We start from the raw sequence: 20,387 nt of genomic DNA, 5'->3' as shown, positions 1-20,387 counted from the left end.
TGGACTGAATGTGTGTTAGTTTTAATCTCTAATGCTTCTCGGTGATATTTGCATAGATTTGCTATCCAATCTGTCCGAGATGCATGAAAAAGCTGCGGTGTGTTTGCTCTGTGCAACAGGTGGCGTGTTGCGGCATGCGTGTTACTGCAAGTTTATCAAAGAGGACTGGGTGCACGGTTCTAATCATGTCAGCTGAGGATTGGTCACACTGCAGGTTTATTCAAACATCAAACCCCAGCTTCCCTCCACCCTCCCTCCTAATAGGGCAATTAGACCCAAACATCTGCCGGTGTAGTCTTAATGATTTTGCAATCACCTGAAGAGTCATCAGTGATGCACGATAATTACAATGTCAGCTCCACTTTGAAAAAAGAAAAAGAAAAAAGAGAAAGGCCAAACAAGGAAGGAGTATGAAAAGTATAAAGTATGTTGAATGCGTTATCCAAAGTATGTATGCTTGTCACCAGCCTCAACTACTCTCTAATGAACGTAGGCACTAAAATATATAATTAAGAAATGAATAACAAGTAGCTGTTTGGGTCTGATGCAATGTCTTAAATAATCCCAAGCTGCTTCTTCTGCTGCTGCCATGGGAGTTTCAAAGGAGATAAAGAAGCATAATACTGCTGCAGCGGCTCACAATCTGCTTTTAGAAAATGCGTCATGGGTTCTGTATAGTGTATAGAAAAAGACACACCAAAACACTGCAACAGTACAGGTGATGAATGCATGTGCTGTCTGGCTCCGATCTGCTGTTGCGTATGAAAGTTAATTCCGAGGTGACATTTTCAAACATGGAAAACGATGACCCCATACTGGGATGCCTGCAGCAGCTCCAGTGATGATTCATATTGGAAATAACTCAGCAGGTTTTGGTGTCAATCTCAGAATCGCCGTTTCGGTGTTGTCAGTCACAGCCACAAGACAAATTATAGTTTACTGCAGCCGCGTGTGTTTTGGATTAAGATGAAAAACTGACTTTTTTTTTCCGTGTCTGGCAGCAAAAGCTACTGTAAATGCTCTTCACGAACTTGTGGCATTATGCTATAGGAAAGCATTTTGCTGGATATTAATTTTCTAGTCCAGTCAAGGCCTTGTGTGCAAAGAAAATGAAAGGACATTCATAAAAGCGAATGTGAATCTCGAAAATGTTAATCAACGTGCAATGACAAATAAGCCCTTGAACACCGTACAAACATCATGGATTGATGTGCATCGCTGTGGATGGATTTTTGCTTTAAGCTACCCTGCTACCCTCATTTGTTTGTGTTGAAAGACTTACTGAAGGACAGCTTAACCCAGGCTATATAATAAAAGCTATCTATAAAAGCAGAGAACATATTATTTTTGCAGACCTAACAGCTTCTACTAGCATATAGGAATAAAACTAATTAAAATCTACTTTCTCCTGTGTTGTCTGCTTTGCTTATGTGTGTTTCCTGCCTTATTCCATCTTGGGTGGTGGCTGACATTTTATCGCACCTGTTGCGAGGCTGATCTGATAACGCTTGGACTCATACATATGAAGCGCGCACTGAGGTAAAGTAATTTCTCCCTCCTGGCAGTGAAGCGAGCACCGCTGTGATCCAAATGAAAACGCTGCTTTACTTTGAGTTTGTTCGTCTAGCAGTTGGAACTTTTGCTCTGCTGCTGCACAAAATTCAAGCCTCTCTTTCTCTTTGCTGTTTGTAATTTAAAAGAGCCAGCGCTGCCCCAAATTGGCTCTTCATTGTCCTGCGGGACTTGATCCAGTATCTGCATGGTTCCTCTTGGGGGTGGGTGGAGCAGCGTGGCAGTGTTCTCCCTTATGAACCAAATCACACAGGGACCTCTCAATCCTTGCTAAGAACCTGCTGGCTAATCTGCATAACGGCAACATTTTCTGATTCGCTGTGACTCAACCTTGATTTTAATTGAAACGGAAAAGTGCATCACCCACCAAGGGTCCCCTGCAAAAGGGGGGGAGGGGGTAATCAAAAGCATTTGAACATCCGGATCCTTGCCACATTAATTAATGATTGTTCGTAGTGAGAGCCATGTCCCTGTCAGAGCCCAAAGAAGTGACCCACATTGGAGAGCTTGTGTTTCTGAGAGATAAGCTTCCAAGCCTTGCTATGTGTTGACGAAACTAACACGGGGTGGCCGGGGGCGCTGGGCGGGGTCGGGTCCACAGTGTCTGCACACACAGGTCTCCCCCGAGATGTCTTGCTCTGGCAGTGCAGTGCTGTCTGCTGTTGTCTCCTCAGCACAAGTTTTGAGCTACAGCATTTGCTTGTAGTTGTCAGACGGTGAAGAGACGGTGTCGGAGCAGAAGAGAAGAGTCTAAAACAGGACAGTAACGCACCAGAAGAAGCAAATCTCTAAGTGTAGTTTATGTTTTGTTGCAGTGAATGTGGAATTAATTTCTTTTTTATTTATGTATGTGACAGAATTAGCACAAACTGTGTGTTTCCTGAGATTGCAGCAGTTCAGCTGTTGGAGCTACTGATATCAAAGGTGCCGAGGATCGAGCTTGAGGACTGTGGTGGTCCACTGACTTGCACAAGGCACTTCTCTGCTTTGTTGAATTTGATCTCTTAATTGTAACTCAACCACCTCAACCTGTCTCCTAATAATCGTGGTCTGACTCTGGCTGACTGCAGTCACCCTCAGACAGATTGGCAAAGGTGTGTAAATAACTGTGGATTTTTATTTATTAAAGGAGTCATTCTTTGCTGATGAGTGCAACTTATCTGTGAAGCATCTCTTTGCAATCTGGGACTCGACTCAACCGGTTGCCAACTGGCTGTATTCTATAAAAGCAAGGTTACCAGGGTTACTGTGCGAGTAAATCACCATCCTTCAACAACTCTTTCCTATTATGTCCTGGTCTTGACTTTGAATGTAAACCTTTGTGTGTATGTTTAGCAACAGATCTGCAATTTTTGTTGATTTATCACAGTTGATCAGCATTTTATCTTAAAGAGTTGCCGTGTTATTGCCAGCTTGACCCTAGTAGACCACAGTCTGACTCTGTCTTATTGCCATTTCGTTGTTATCTTGACTCATAAAAGTCGGTGTGAAGATGACTGTGAATGTTTGCACACCTATTTCCTGTCTTTGACTGTATTAAAGGAACCCTAATTTGCAAAATTAGCATCGTGTTGCCAAAAAAGAGAAGCTAAGACCATAAAATCATCCAGAAAAAGTGTACTATGATCACCAATTAAATAAGAAAGACAGCTTTTTAACTCATGGACTTTTATATAGTCTCATTTTTTTGTTTGAATTTATTTTGTATTTTGTAATTAGAGTTGCCCCCTTACAAGCTTTAATACAAGCTTTAGACTTTTTAAACTTGCCGTGTCCATCTTTTACATGCAGTCTGGTTTCAGTGTAATATAACATCTGCGTGTGGTCAAACGTTTACATCAAGGTCTGTGTCAAAACTTATCAGTGTTAAACAAATTAAAATTATACTATTAACTCAGCAGTGCCTTTCATGCAGAATTTAACATGACTTTCCTTTTTAAAGTTCAGCAGTACTCTGGGGCTCTGCCACGTCGTGCCTTGTAGTTAATTAAAACAATTTTAAGACCGATTCTAAAACAAACTGGGGGACTGAATAACGAGGCTAAAACTGAGGTAATTTTCTTTTTAAAGCCTACAGAACCTTCTCAGGGGCCCAGTGAGAGCACACACAACCCTGCTAAAGCCAGAAAAATAAATGGCAGCACAGTTATCAGGTAGGAGAGTTGAGATGAAGTTATTTCCCTATGCACCATTCCAATTTGCATTCAGATGATGAGGATTACTCAAATATTTGTTGTCTTTTATGAGTAGTATAAGTGCAAAAGTTTGCATGCTCAGTCAGAGAATAAGTTAAGGAGATTTACTGGCAATGCGGCATATTGTAGAGTGACACGTAAGCTAACGAGGATTCTACCAAATTCAATAAACAACCATTTTTAAACACACCGAGTAACAATTTTCCAAAGTTGCTACTATTTGGCGGGCAGTTCAACAGCAATGTTTAAATGCTTCTGGTATTTAGCCAGAGAGATAATCACCTAAAAACTCTGCGTGGTACTTTAAGGACGAGTGCAGGGGAGGCCTTGAGCCATCTGTTGCCTCTCTTAGACCAAAAGCCATTTCCAAACCTTTGATAAACACAGGGCTGCCGCAATCCACTTGAAAACATCCCCCGAGCCTCATAATGCTCAGTTCAATGTAAAGAGTGAGTTCAGCACTGCCATGCCCTGCACACCAGAATCCTATTAAGCGTCTATCTGCAAGCTGTCATGCAGTAGTAATGACTCACTGTAGTGTTCCATGTTTTCCTGTGACTAACCCAGCACTAACAAAGCAGGCCAGATTGTCAGCCTGGTCACATTATGGGTTATTATTACTGGTGCTGTCTCTCAACAGGAGCCACTGAGTGTTTTAAGTTAGCAGCAGCCCCGCTTCATCAGATATAAATTCTGCTCTGCCCTCCCTTCATCCCAGTAAGCACATTATGTAATGATAATGCCGCTATTACACAGATACATTTGGCTTCTGGGGCTGTCATCAATAGGGAGAAATGCTGTTTGGCTTTAGTTTGTCGCACTTCATATGCACGTATTGAGGATGTGTGTGCTCATTGCTGGTGATGCACGGGCTTTTTAAAAGCTTCAGCGTTTTTAAAAAGCTGAATCCACCTGTGTTTAAACCCCACAGAGAGGGGCTAAGAGTAGTACTTCATCGTCCTCCACTGAGAAGCCAAAGACCCACTCCATTTGCCGAAATTAAATCCTGGTGTCTGATCATTTCCCTGCCCACACAATGTGATGAATCAAAACATAACTAACTTAACCACAACTTTATTGAGTGGGCACTCGGTAAGCTCAGTTCACCGATAGCCTTCCATCTCTTTAGGATCCTTTGGTGTGTGCAGTTTAATGAGGCAACATAAGGGATAACTGGAGATGAAAGTTCAAAGCTTTCAACTTGTTACTTCTGACTGCCACGCGAAATTAAGGGTGAAGTTACACAGTGCACTTGTTGATTATATTTACATGCCTGCCTTATTCCATCTTGCCCATATTTAGATGAAAAAAAAAAGTTTCCATTGTAAGTGCTGAAGAGTAGCTTGGCTTTGGAATTACATCCCCTATGTTAAAAATAAGACTGAATACAATTAGCTGCTGATTTTTAAGCTGATTTTATTGGCTATATTATTGAACTCCAGCTGGTTTCACTTCCTGTAGCTACAGCCATGTCTGTTCCTGTTGAATAAGCTGTGGTGAGACCGCCAAGAGCTAGCAAAGGGTGTAAAAAGTTAGCAGCTAGCAGGTGAAAAACAACAAGCATTCCACTTTGCATTGGGCAGCGACAAGCATGGCACATCATCAACATCAGAAGTGTAGTCAGAGTGTTGACAAGCTATAGATTTACATGTTACAGTTTACACAGGGTACTGCATGAGAGTGAATGAACTGAGGTATCTAAACTGAGATACAGTAATTGCACGTGATTTGTCACAACCCGGCTCATAAACTGCAACAAAACAGAGGGAGATTCAACGAGTAGTAAAGTATAATTAACTCTATGCAACATAATAGATAATGATAATGTGTTTCTCAGTGTGCATGGATCTGTGGCAGTGTGTGCAGAAAGCAAAACTTTGGAACACATGCTAAGCTAAGCTAAGTTGATCCAATTCAGTAAGCTGGTTTCCAAATCAGGACAGTGATCAGAAGAGAACAGCTAGCTAAAGAAAGAAGAGAGCTTTATAACCAGACTCACTGGGCCTAGGTGTAGCTCAAACAGCAAATTACTTCCCATGCATATCAAAGCATAGCAAAAACCACAACACAAAACCAAAATAGAGAAAACTAGTGCCCTAGGCCATCACAGTGTTTAGCTGCTTTAAAGTTCTTCTTCCTCTAGTGGCCAAGTGTAGTCAGCGCAAAGTACAGTTTTAATGTTCTTTTAATGTTGTATCTGCATAAATATTTGGACATTATATGTATTTTTGACAATATAGTTTACTTTCACCTGTAGGGGCTACTACAAGAACTGCAGTACAGACACAAATCGATGGCTTTTAAATGTAGTTGCTGCCGCTTGACTGATGCTGAAATTATACTTTTCATGTCTGTGTAACTGTGATTTATCACTACGCATATGAAGACACACTCAGTGCAGTAAAAACAGACTGATAAATACCAAACATGTCCCTATCTGTTAGGGAGTTTGAAATGACACATAGTGTACATTACATAAGTGCTAATGACCCTACCAGATGTCTAGGAAGTCCTACCTAACCTCCGCTTATTCCTACCATATGCTTTAGTTTTAAATAGCTCAAAAATCAAATCAAATGAAAAATCCTCACACTTTCAGTGTGTTTACTGGGACGACTCCAGATTCCATAACAGTGATAAGGAACTGCACATGTCCCTGGATAACATGGTTTTCAATGCCCTAAATACTTGTAGTTAATTGGTCATCTGATCTTAAGGTTCTTTTTCCAGTTGTTCCAACACTTGACCTCTACTGTAACATCTACTGCTGTATTATTTCTCTACTACACACACACACACACACACACACACACACACACACAACCCCACAACGTGTTTTTGTTTCCTCAGTGGACTGAAGCTTGCAGAGCCAAACACTTTCAACCCTCTTACTTGGCTAAAGAGGCTTCACTTCTGTCCTCTGACTTCTTCTAGTTACTCTCTGAGAAGATGCTGAACTCGTGTTTTTCAACCAGGTTTCTGCATCCCACCTCAGAAGGATCAATAAAAGGTCTCTGCCCTGCTGCTTTTGACTCCTGGAAGCGGCATCTTTCAGTATTTCACTCTTGTGCTCTCTTGTCCCGTAGGGGAGAACTCAATGAGTTGTACAATACAGCTCTGCTTAGACAGACCACAATGTCAGGCCTTAGAGAGGAGTGCTGGACAGAGTACGCTTGCTGAGCTCACCTGGACTAATACCAGCGAGGAAGGAGGATTTCCTTTTGTATCTGTATTGTGTGATTGCTTCATTGTCAGCTAAAGTGGATTTGATTTCCTTGGAGTGGGCGATGTCAGTCTTGCCAAGTGGTTTCCAGAAAACTGTAATCTTAAAGATTATGTATGTAATCTCTGATCATACTGTATTATAGTTACAAGGAATTTACATTTTCTAATACATGCAATACATTTTGATTTTGAATAGGAAGAAAACGTAAAGTGATTTGCTAATGTCACAGAGTCATCAAACAAGAAAGGTTTATTTATTTGGGAAAATGCCGGTTCTTAGAAAATATTGCTGATATCGACTTCTGATTTTGAAGTCCCATGATTTGCCTTTCACGAGATAATTTATGTTTTGAATGAATCTGAGGAGTTTGGGCATCAGTTCTAATGATTTACTGAATTTGAAAGAACATTACCCCATGATAAGAAAACTTTCCAGAACTATATTCACAATGTTTGCATGTGACCATAAATATTTCTAGCTTTTTGTAGGTATTTTGGATCAGTCAGCTGAGAAACACAGGCTGTATGTAAAAGGTAGGCACTGATTTATGGATCATTACTTTGAAGCTTATGTGATTATACTTGGACGAGGGTAATCATCTTAGTTATCAGGCAGAGTTACCTTAGTTTGAAAGATAGATTGTTTGGATGACAGACACAAATACTTCTTTTTTGATCCCTTGTTCTCTGTTTGGGTCATAGTTTGTTTCTTCCTAGATTTTCATGTATCCTAAGCTTTGGATTCTTAGTCACCGTTAGTATTAGAGTTAATTTTTTCCCCTCATTCTTTCCTGTCTATTTTCCTAAGTTCATTCAAGTGACCCCCACCCCCCGTCCCCTCACAGACCGACACCACCACCATGTTAATGTCGCTGATTACAATTACCTATGTTTTGTTACCCTCCCGTGTCCACTTCCCTGATTACCCTTTTGTGCGTAAACAGTGCCCCTCTCGCTCTGTCTCAGTGTCTGTTTATTGAATAAAGAGAATTTAGTTTACATTTTCACCGCGGACTCTCTCTTTCGTCTGAACGAGTCTGCATTTAATAATCTTAGAATTCACTCAAAGAAAAAAATCAACTTCTCAGATGGTCTGTTGCTAAATGCACAACACATTAAACGCATTAAAATCTTCTAAATGGAACAAAGACGACAGAGACTCAAATTCGCTGAGGTAGCATTTGGCAGACAGCTAGTGCCGGTAACCACTTTGGCTGAAATCCACTGAGGTCGACCAAATTATATAACTTTGTAGAAAATATGTTTGTTGTTGGTCATTTTCACATGGGAGTCTGACTTGCTTTGTGAGACTAGCCTCGAGTAGCCACTCACAATTTTTTTTGCACATCCACTTCAGCCCTACAGGTTGCAAAACAGTGTTGTGAAGTTCATAATCAATAGGTTCATCCTCTTGAGAGTATACTACTGCTTTCTGTTCCTGTTAAGTGTATCCATCTCAGCTCACAGGGATTAAATATTTGACTATGGAACTCTGTTACTTTCAGTTGTTCTGTTTGCTTGATTTGTATTCTGGTGTGAACTTTATCAGCTTGAATATGGATAGAGGTCCATAACAAGCAGCCCCGCACTGCCGCTTACTGCTCGTTCTGTAACTCCGAAGTGTCTGCAGCAGTGTTGCATTTCTGTATGTGATGTTTCAACACCAGTATTGTGAGCTGGTGTACTACTTTCTAATGCGTTAGGATGTGCATTCAGTTTCAATCTGCACCATGAAACCTTCTAGTTGTATTGTTATTTATTTCTTTGTGTTTTGTGTGTCTGTCAGCATTGTGTTGCTCCATTAAAAATTGTATTCATTAGTATCACGCAATTAATTTGAACTAATTTTCACACATTTCTTTATCTAAATTTGACTATCTTGTTCTTTTCTTCATTTTCATGAGAATCCAAAAGATGGCGGTGGAAAGTATAGGCAGTCAGACGAGGCTGTGCTCATCATTAGTGCCTTAGCTGCCTCATTTGCATTACAAGCTAGCAAATGAGTCCTCAGATTTGTTGGTGCTGCAGTGTGAGGGACTCTTTAAACTACTTCTACAGGCCTCTGAGATACTTCAGTTTCTTGGTTATTAACCCTGTTCTTTGCTTTAATAAATATTGACAGTCTTGCTCCAGTTTTATTTATGATGAAGCCTGATGAAGGTGCTCATCAGGCTCACATCCTCAGTGCTGCCTTGGGAAGACCACCAAACCCTAAAATATCCTGTACAGCATTCATGACAGTTTTGAGGCATCATTTGAAGCTAAACTTCAATGCTTTTTGCTGTTAAAGACGACCACAGGGAATCCCTTCCTCAGATGAAGCCAGGTGCTGTTGCACAAAGCTCTCTTTTCTTCATACCTGGTTGTGGTGGCTGTGATAAAGAATGGATGGTTCTGCCTAAAACTATTGTTCTCCATCCAAGTGAGCGGGTAAATCTGTCAATACAGAATGAGTCATAGTTTAACAAGAATGCGGCTGAAGAAAAAAAGCTTGTCAGAGCAAGCGGTAAGGGTTTTCAGAGAAACAAACCCTGACCTCCGGCATCTGTGCAGTAAAGATTCTCTTTCTGATGATCCATGGATGGAAAATATGTTGCCTGTGAATGTAATCCTGGCAGCAAGTGGTTTTCCTCCATATCAAAGATGCATTTCCATTTCCTAAACAGCTAGGTGCGGACTCAACAAGTGAAAATTTAACTGGATTTTAGCCTTTGGCTGTTTGCCAGTTAGATATATTTCAGGCCTCTAATCAAGAGAAAATTGCTCAATGGGATATTGGTGAATGGCTGAAATTAGGTTGAATTAAAGTCTTTTGTAGCTTGAAAAGGCAACTGTTTAACCTTTCATCTAAATTTAGACTAAAAGGATGTCTTTTTAAAGGCTGTGAGTGGATGAACAAATTTAGCCTGGAAAACAACATCTGTGGATGTTTGGTGTGTGGGGGTGTGCGTATATGTGTCTTACAATTTTCAGGGTGAATGAGTGGGTCAGTTTTTACCAAAACGGTTCATGTGACAAACAGTTTAGGAAGCAGTGGGTAATGTTAGTTTCTACTGCATTTTATAAGATTGGAGGTGTATTTTGCAACTGTAGGCTAACTGAGTAAATATACTTGCCACCACTTCTCAAAAGTAAACTTGAACATAAGGAGGGGGACACGCCTGCAGCACTTTGCTCATCTCAACTCGATTAGCATTTGTTCTCATCCCACCAGGTAGAAATCTGAGTGTTACTGAGCAGAGCAGCAGAACAAAAATCCCACACAGGGCTCCAAAGAATATATCGGGGAGCTACATCATCGCACCATTTCCAAGAACCGATGCAGTGATTTTCAAAGGTTTGCCTCCCTGCAGGTTCTTATCTTTCTGTGTGTGTTCTGACTCATGTTGTCTCTGCAAGTGTCTTTTTAATTGTTTTAGTTTTAAATCTGCAGTTTATATTACTCACCCACAACCTAAATCTGTCTGCAAAAAGTCCTTTATAGTGATCGCCGATCAGAGCTTTCAAACTCTGTATTCTGCCTGTTTATTATTTATTTAGTTTTTTCAGGGAGAGTGGGTTGCTCCTGGACTTCTATCTAAAAGTGAAATAATTTTTAGGCTAAGAAATTTGTCTTCACACACTACTTTTTAAAAAAATATCTCATCAAATGTACGCCAAAGAGGGATTGGGAATATTGCCCCATCCTGTAGGCGGGTAAACTAAGACCTAAAAATATATCCAGTATATGTATACAAAATGAAGCAAAATTAAGGACACTTGGCCGCAGCTTTGGAAGCATCTTAGCGAGTCTGATTGCTGCACAAATGTTGCTCTGCAAATTCCCATTATCGCTTATGTAAACCTCTTCATTTAATAGAGTGGGATTAGAGAATTGTGTAATATGGCGTATGTTTTAGATTGACGTAACCGAGGGATTTCTTTTACTTACCAAGGTAGTCCAGCTCTCGGAAGCTCTGTCGATAAAAACAATAAAATCTACACGTACAAAAAAAATTTATATTCATGTCAAGTGCATGGTACAGCGTTACACATAGACCTCAAAGCTGGCAGCACATGAATTAGTAGAGAAATTAAGTTCTTTCATCTTCTAATTTACCCACCCTGCTCTCTCAAAGTCAGACGCTTATCACAGAGAGACTCAATGCAGATGAAGACCACTTGGTGATGCAGTGGACTTCAAGATATAACTTGGGCACGTAGCCCATATCAACCAGCTGATATTCAAAGCAAATCAGACTGGTTTTATCTACTGTGCTCCGTTGAGAGAGAAGCGGTCGATTGTTAGAATATGAGGTGTGATAAATAAAGTGCGCTGCTTGGGTGAATCATACATGAATCCTCACTCAGCAGGGTAAAAGTACCGAATCGACTCTTCACTGACCAAATGTGCTTCGTAAACTGACAGCTACTCTGCTGCTTTATGCTTAATATTCCTGGAGTTACTTCCTTCTTTGACTGTTGCACTATGTTTACTTCCAGTTCGTGTCCCAAGTTCCCCACAAATGTCCCGAGGAAGAAAACTAGCAGCAGATGGTCTGCTGACAGCAACAGCATTTTGTGAATAAGGAAATCTTTTCCCATAGAAAAACATGCCACAGAGCCTGTGTGAAAATGAGTCTGGCTTTAGCAGTTTTCCTGCTTTGTTCCTTTTGTTATGTCACTGATTTCTCGCCTGAACTACCAATCAGAAAGCCGTCTGTCCCTGACTTCAGTATAGGATTGCAGCAACAACACACAGCAGGGAGTGTTTCCAGTTGTGGTTTAGAAAAATATGCTGATATATGTTTGGGCATATAAAAAAATAACGAAGTTCAGTAACTGTGTTTCTATGAATTCTGGTTGCCTCATAGATGAATTACCGTAGCCATTAACCAACAACTGTTTATTAAGAATGGGTATAATCTGTTTGATTGTATAATAATCTGTGGGAAAACTATTATTTCTCACTTGATTTGTGCCTTAATAAATATTTCCCCAGTTAATTCATGGTCTCAGTCACTAAAGTAGTCACAACATTATTCATTTTGGTCACATAATTAAATGAAACTCTCTAACATACCCATGTATATTTGTTCAATTACAAAACCTTCATCAGGTGTATGGACTCCACATATTTATGTAATCATAAGCGAAGGAGTACTGAGATAAGTCTGACTAATGAAGATTGTAAGTACATTTGTTGTGTCTAAATACTATAAATGTACACAGCATAGGGATTTTTTAAATTAAACAATCAAGATGTGATTGAAGTGAAGACTTAGCTTCAATTTAAGAAATGGCCATTTTTATGCACAGCACCGAACAAAGTTTCCTCCCTTGAGATTCTCTGCCTGCGCGTTGCTGCAGCCACCTTCAGCTGCTGCTTGTTTGTGGATCTCTCTGCAACTCAGTGCTGTCTTCTGTAACTGAAAAGCATGCTCTATTGGGCTCAGATCAGGTGACTGACTTGGCTGTTGAAGAATATCCTATTTCCTTGCCTCGAGAAACTCTTGTGTTGCTTTTGTAGCTTTGGGTCATTTTTCATTTGCATCATGCACAGAATCACATCTGTAATGTCTGGGTTTAAAAACTGGAATAGTGAAGATTAAAATGCCAAATTCAAGTATTCCATAACCTTGGGGTTTCTTCAGTGTCTACCACACAATGTAATGCTGACAGTATTTTTTTTTCTTTGTTAATGTAATGGTTAATCTAATCCATGAGCAAGCTCTTGAATTAAGTTTATAGGTCTAAAATATAATTATTGTTGTTATCCAATAATTGTCAAATTTAATGTTTTACAAAAAACCCTCCATTATTATTTTTTGATTAAGATGCTAATTTAGTTATTTACTTCCATTCCTGAACAGAAAAACTAATTTCACTGGACGAATGTTGTGCTTGATTAATTTCTAACTTCTCAGTAAAGTCGGCCCAGATTTGGGTATATATAAAAAAAAGAATTCAGTTTATTTGCCTAATAAATAACACATGTTTTTGTAACGCTAAGTTATTTAAGGACTAGTTTATGTCAATGGATGAATTTACTGACTGACGCGCAGAAGAAATAGTTCTTTATGGAGCCCAGATGGTGTGAATGATGAGACCAAAAACTGCAATGTCTTGTACCAAAAATATATTGAATAAATAGGGGAAAGGGGAAATGGAACAAAATAATTAACACAACACACAACGTAAATGTCCACAATTAAATAATAAATCAGTGCTGTGATTTTTCTGTGCAAGAGTCCTTTTGCTAAGAGTCCTTTTTTTGGTCCTTTTCTTTTTAAAGTTCACTTTTAAGGTATTCCTCCTTAGGGTCCAGCTTCATAGAAGGGGGAAATATGTCCGTAATCCAAAGACGGCTAAGTGGGGGAAAAGAAAGAATGGTCCTACCGGCTCGCCACTTCAATATGAAGAAGATCAATTCAAAGAGGGAAAAAAAACCTGACCTGTAGGTCAGAAAAATGTCCATTAGCACATCAAGTTCGATTCAGTTTACCGGTAAACAAGTATATTCTTCTGCATGTCTAGGTAACAATGCAAACCATAAATCATCATCAATCCATGTACAACAGTTAAATCATTAATCATCTTAGCTACGTAGCTTAATCTATACAGTCCAGTAGCGTTCGCTACAAACAATACAAAAACAACAATAAAGGAAAACAACTGTCTAACAGACAGCATAGCCGAATTCAAGGCAACACATAACAATAATCATTCAATCGCACTTTGTTTCAAAGTAAGCCCATAAAAATGCTTAAGTAAAGAAAGTGTTCAAAAACAGCGGTTTTTGAACCGGAGTTCTGCTTGCGGTGGGAGCGCTGCCGCACAAAGTCATTTTTTAATCGCGAAAACGATCGGCTGGTTACTGACAACCAAAGGTTGAAAGATATTAAGGACACTTACCGCTGAGTTTAAAGTTTAAAGATGAATTGAGGGGAGAAAACGCTTTGTTTTCCAACACCGTTCTAAATGCCATAAGCTCACAGCCACAGCAGGAGTCGAACCCGGAAGTATCCCTCCACAGCCGGTTTTCAGAGTTGCCGCGACGTGGGAGGAGCCAATCAGAAGAGGGACCTCAAATCAGCTGACGTGGGTCATGTGACAGGGAGTAGTTGATATGGGTTACATTTTAGTTAGTGGTCTAATAAATTTGTTGAGCGCTGCACATCCATCTTTTATACCTGCTCATTGGCTTTAACCAGCCTAAATCCACTTGATGGATATCATATCATAAAATCATCAACCCAACTTTGAGGGAACTGTCACATGCAATAATAATCATATTCTCTAATACTTTCTTTGAAGATATTGAGAAGCACTTGCCTTCAGCCTCGCTGATATTAGCTGCATAGAGTAACTTTTTCTTTTTCTTTTTTTGGAGAAAAGCCGGTTACTGCTGATGTCATTAACTAGTAGTTTTAAAGGTCATACGAGTAAATGAAACTGCATGGAAACCTGTCAAACACAAAGAGCAGGGAGCTGTGATGAAAAGAGGCTGTGAAATGTGGTTACATGCATTTCATTATAAAGGCGACTTTTTCTATCAACAAGCTGATAGAAAACCGAAGTCTTGCAGTCTGTTCAAAGATTCAAGCTGCTTTGCTGTATAGCTCTGTTGTCAAACATCATTTTATCAGCTTTCATCAAAGTCAACTGCCCCCACTCTCCCCTCCACTAGACCCCCACCTCTCTCTTCACTGTGCCTGTAGAGATTGTGGTTTCTCTGAAAAAGCTCCATTTGTATAGATCTGAGTGCAGTTTGATCGGATCCTGCTGGCTCTAATGAGTCGGCAAGACCTCAGTAAGCTGGCCCTTGAGCCCTTGAGAGATGCATTTACACACAATACCAAATAAGGTCCAAAAGTAGCGTGATGGTGCCATGCTGCTGTTTGACAGGGGATTCAGGTTATTTTGTAGGTTTCAGTCTCACTTTTATTCACCTCTCGCCGCAGCAGGCATGTGCAGCTTTTTTGCATTGGTAAACAAAAATGCTGAATGCTACGCTTGCAAACAAAACCAGCTATCAAAAAATAAATAAATAAATAACAAGGTTTAGATGGCATTAAAAACTGATTTTGGCTGCTTACTGCATTTTAAGAGGGATCCCGTTAAAGGCCGGGATAGAGACACGAAAAGATTTCCTCAGTCTCTCTGAAGATGGATTGTTTATACTCTGTGTTCTCTAAAACGCCTCAATGACCTTTATGTTTGCTTTGACTCAGGAATTGAAGTATTGGGTAAAGGGCCTACATTAAATCCTGTGGTATTCTAGCAAGCCCGCTTATTCAAATGTAAAACCAAACCTCATAATATAGTTGTCTCACTTTGGAAGGCTTGCTGGTACGGGCTGAGTAAAACCTCCTACAGGCTGTATGACATTTAGAATCAAAGCAAACTCACTTGGCAGCAGCAAACCAGGGCTCTTCTTTGTTGGATTGTTAGAACGTTAGATTGATTGCTTGGTAAAGTAAGTCATTTTATTCCATTGTAATGCATATTCAACAAAGGGCCACGCTGACACTGATTGTTTAGATATTCTAAAACTGTAGATGTGATTTATGACCATTTAAGATGAAACGGAATCTTTTGTAAATTTGTAACAAATTTACTGTTTGTCATGGTCCGAAGTCTGCGACTCCGTGTTTATGTTTAGTCTATTAGTATTCTGTGGTTTTGGTTACCTTGGGTGTTTGTATTCTTCTGTTCATGTTCCTATGTTCTGTGTCCCCCAGTCTGTGTTTAGTTGGTGTGTTATGTCATTGCGTGTATGTGTTTCCTGTTTTATTGTGAAGGTCTGCGTCTTATGTGAGTGTTTCAGTTTGCCTCCCTAGTCTCGTCACGATAATCACTCCCAGCTGTGTTCCCCACCTGCGTGTAATCTCCCTGTGTTCTCTGGGTGTATTTAAGTTGTGTCTTCTGTCATGGTAGTTGCTGGTTCGTCTGTGTTATTTCCCTTCCACCCTTCTGTGTTGATTCTCTGGTCATTCTCCCTGCATGTCACGTTCGTATTCCGGTTAGTGTTTTATTTCGTTTTCCCAGTTTAGAGTTTTCACCGTTCTGTTCCTCGCCACCCTGTCTGTTGTACCTTTTAGTTGCCAATAAACTCACCCTCCACTTCAGCAGCCTGCAGTTTGGATCCATTATTATTCACACGGCTTGCCCCGGCAAACCGTGACAGTACGAACCAGCCACAACATGGATCCAGCAGACTTGCCCGGGGAGAGGGATCTGATGCAAGTCCAACGCCTGGTCGACTGGATAACCCACACCTCGAATACGAGAGCAAGGATCGTTGGGATAAATGGTATCGAGGCGATCCTCAACAGAAATCCCTATCTCCGCCAGGTCAGAGGATGTTTGGACTTATTGGCCAACTTGTATGAAGCCCGGGAGGCGGCGCAAGCTCGGGAACTGTCGGACTGGGTCCTGCAGCAACAAACTACAGCCACCCCGGAGCAGCCGCGTCTGCCTCACCTATCGGATGCGGTTTTTCCAGGCCCGTCGGAGCCCTCTGCGGGGAGGAGACGCCGATCGCGCCGCGGGCGCGCCACCCCACAGCCGGACGTTCGGACTTCTAATTCGCCGGCTGTGGTGAGTGAGGACTCTGTGTCTGTTCCAGACTTTGTGACTGTTCATTCAGGGGCTGTGTTTTGTGTGGCGGATGTCAACATGAGCTGCTTATCGCCTGTCCAGCCTCTCTCAGCTCAGTTAGCTCCCCCGCAGCCATTCTCAGCTCAGTCTCCAGTGTCACTTTCAGCTCAGTCTCCAGTGTCACTTTCAGCTCAGTCTCCAGTGTCACTTTCAGCTCAGTCTCCAGTGTCACTTTCAGCTCAGTCTCCTGTGCCCCCTTCAGTTCAGTCTCCTGTGTCCCCTTCAGTTCAGTCTCCAGTGTCCCCTTCAGTTCAGTCTCCAGTGTCCCCCTCAGTTCAGTCTCCAGTGTCCCCCTCAGTTCAGTCTCCAGTGTCCCCCTCAGTTCAGTCTCCAGTGTCCCCCTCAGTTCAGTCTCCTGTAGCTCCAGTGCCGCCTGTGGCGCGGGCCCCTGTAGCTCCAGTGCCGCCTGTGGCGCGGGCCCCAGTGGCTCCAGTGCCGCCTGTGGCGCGGGCCCCAGTGGCTCCGGTGCCCCCGCTACCCGTAGCTCTGGCTCCAGCAGTACCGGTTCCACTCATTCACTCCATGCAGGGAGAAAATTTAAGGTCCAGTCAGGGAGTTTCTCGCGCTTTAGCTGCTTCAGGCACCGTTCTGCACTCCAGGGCTTCCCCAGAGGCTAGGTCTCAGTCCCCAGCTGATTCTGGACCCCTGAAGATTAAGCAGCCCTCAGAGAACAACTCCGTGTCAGTGCTGTCTGAGCAGGGCCAGTGCTCAGCACAGCACCCATTGCCTTCATGTCTGCCAGAGGACTCCATGCCTGCTGGCTTTGTGATGGCTTCTGCTGGAGGGTCCAAGGGGCCCGTCCAGCCTTCGTCTCGTGTCTCCGCTGGAGGGTCCGAGGGACCGCTCCGGCCTTCGTCTCGTGTCTCCACTGGAGGGTCCGAGGGGCCCGTCCGGCCTTTGTTTCCTGTCTCCGCTGGAGGGTCCGAGGGACCGCTCCGGCCTTTGTTTCCTGTTTCCGCTGGAGGGTCCGAGGGACCGCTTCGGCCTTTGTTTCCTGTTTCCGCTGGAGGGTCCAAGGGACCGCTTCGGCCTTTGTCTCCAGTCTCCGCTGGGGGGCCCGAGGAGCCCGTTCAGCCACCTGTCTCAGCTGGAGGGCCCGAGGAGCCCGTCCAGCCTCATGCCACGTCAGCTGGAGGGCCCGAGGAGCCCGTCCAGCCTCATGCCTCGTCGGCTGGAGGGCCCGAGGGGCCCGTTCAGCCACCTGCTGCAGCTTCATCATCATCCTCGCCGGCTGCATCATCATCATCATCATCATCCTCGCCTGCTGCAGCATCATCATCATCCTCGCCTGCTGCAGCATCATCATCATCCTCGCCTGCTGCAGCATCATCATCATCCTCGCCGGCTGCAGCATCATCATCATCATCATCATCATCCTCGCCTGCTGCAGCATCATCATCATCCTCGCCTGCTGCAGCATCATCATCATCCTCGCCTGCTGCAGCATCATCATCATCCTCGCCGGCTGCAGCATCATCATCATCCTCGCCGGCTGCAGCATCATCATCATCCTCACCGGCTGCAGCAGCATCATCATCATCCTCACCGGCTGCAGCAGCATCATCATCATCCTCACCGGCTGCAGCAGCATCATCAGCCTCGTCTGGTCCAGCCTCGGAGCCTTCATCCTCGCCTGGTCCAGCTTCATCCGAGTCTTCATCCTCGCCTGGTCCAGCCTCTGCAGCCTCGCCTGGTCCGGACCGCCATCGCCTGAGTGGCTGCCGTTGCCGTCCGCACGGCCGGCCCCCGGACCAGCGCTGCCGTCGCCGCCGTTGCCGTCCGCACGGCCGGCCTCCGGACCAGCGCTGTCGTCGCCGCCGTTGCCGTCCGCACGGCCGGCCTCCCGAACTGTATCCACGTCGCCGCCATTGCCATCCGCACGGTCGGCCCCCTGAACTCTTTTTGTCTTGGACTCCTATGCTGTCGGCCTCCTGGCCGGCCCCCTGACCTCTTCTGTTTTGGACTCTGTTTTCCTGTGCTCTGGTGTGCTTTTCTTTTGGTTTTGGACTCGTGTTTTTGTTTTTCTTTTTGTCTTTTGACCTTCTGGTGCTCCTGTTTTTGTTTTGCCCCGAGCCCGCCGTCCTGGACCCCCGCCGCCCGCCCTGGTCGGGTTGTTTTCTGTTTTTTCTGGCTGTTTTTTTTTTTTTTTTTTTTTTTTTTGTTGGGCTGTCTGGGGCCAGCCTTTGAGGGGGGGGTCCTGTCATGGTCCGGAGTCTGCGACTCCGTGTTTATGTTTAGTCTATTAGTATTCTGTGGTTTTGGTTACCTTGGGTGTTTGTATTCTTCTGTTCGTGTTCCTATGTTCTGTGTCCCCCAGTCTGTTTAGTTGGTGTGTTATGTCATTGCGTGTATGTGTTTCCTGTTTTATTGTGAAGGTCTGCGTCTTATGTGAGTGTTTCAGTTTGCCTCCCTAGTCTCGTCACGATAATCACTCCCAGCTGTGTTCCCCACCTGCGTGTAATCTCCCTGTGTTCTCTGGGTGTATTTAAGTTGTGTCTTCTGTCATGGTAGTTGCTGGTTCGTCTGTGTTATTTCCCTTCCACCCTTCTGTGTTGATTCTCTGGTCATTCTCCCTGCATGTCACGTTCGTATTCCGGTTAGTGTTTTATTTCGTTTTCCCAGTTTAGAGTTTTCACCGTTCTGTTCCTCGCCACCCTGTCTGTTGTACCTTTTAGTTGCCAATAAACTCACCCTCCACTTCAGCAGCCTGCAGTTTGGATCCATTATTATTCACACGGCTTGACACTGTTAATAATTACTTTCGACACTACTGGTGTAAACATGTCACACTGACATACTGATGTCGTGTCATCCAAGACGATGTTGTTCACATAGGCCAGAGATCGGCTGGCAACCAGCTGGTGCCCACCAGTCGCTAGGGACAAAAGTGTATTCTCTGACTGGTTGGTGAGTGTTTGCTGGCAGTTGCTATTGTCTTAATTCATTGCTAAATCAGTTGCTAAAGACTGGTTCTTTGGTGTGTTCCAGTATCCATATTGATAAAATATATCTGAACTGCAGGGTTGCTTTTTTTTTTTTCCTTTGGGAAATTTTATTTATGAAAAATTATTTATGGATTTTTCTGACTGGAAAGAAAAAAAACATAATTTATCCAAATTGAGCACTTTGAAAAAACTGGAAAATGTTAGTCACTAAGTATAAGAGACGTGTCCTCATCACCAGGCAAAAAAATTCAGTTAAAAAAGAAAAAGAAAACCGTGGCTCATCATCCAAATAGTAAATTTGAAATTTAATTTACCTTTATCGCAATGAACCAAACTCACGGATGCTTTCAAATCTTTCTCAGCTACAATTAGAATCTGACGTGAAAGAAATGGAACACAACAATCACATTACACAGAGCTGGATGGTCTTTTGTAAAAAAAAAAATATATTTTTTTGGAGCTAAAGTTGTAACAATCATCTTTGGCATCCTGATAACAACCCCTCAGGCACAAATACTGTCAAGTCAGCATAGTTTTACTGTATCTGCACTTTTATCTGCATTCAGAACGTGTGTGTGTGTGTGTGTGTGTGTGTGTGTGTGTGTGTGTGTGTGTGTGTGTACCTGTTTAGACGTCTTGGTGGGATCAAAAAATTGGAATGTTCCTATACTTGTGGGGACCAACAATTACTTATTAGGACAAAAGTGCCCGTGCTCACAAGTTTGAAGGCATTACTGCGACTCAAAATGTGGTTTTAGTGTCAGGGTTAGGTTTAGGCTAAAGGTTAGGGTTAGGCATTTATTTTTGA

The 20,387-nt window shown here is 42.7% G+C and overlaps 1 protein-coding gene and 1 pseudogene across 2 annotated transcripts in view; both read left to right on the top strand.

Annotated features, from left to right (window-relative positions):
* The window catches only part of doc2b (double C2-like domains, beta), a 216,244-nt gene that overhangs the window by 4,399 nt on the left and 191,458 nt on the right, over positions 1 to 20,387 (top strand). The window lies entirely within an intron of this gene.
* Positions 16,179 to 19,513, top strand: LOC147321176 (uncharacterized; annotated as a pseudogene).

The sequence above is a fragment of the Aulonocara sp. 'chitande type north' Nkhata Bay genome, linkage group LG10 (assembly GCF_057382095.1).
Source record: "Aulonocara sp. 'chitande type north' Nkhata Bay isolate Kocher_YH1m ecotype deep benthic linkage group LG10, A_spYH_male_GT1.1, whole genome shotgun sequence".
NCBI classification, from domain to species: domain Eukaryota; kingdom Metazoa; phylum Chordata; class Actinopteri; order Cichliformes; family Cichlidae; genus Aulonocara; species Aulonocara sp. 'chitande type north' Nkhata Bay.
Note: the sequence above shows the minus strand (reverse complement) of the source record. Positions and strands in the feature narration are given on the sequence as shown.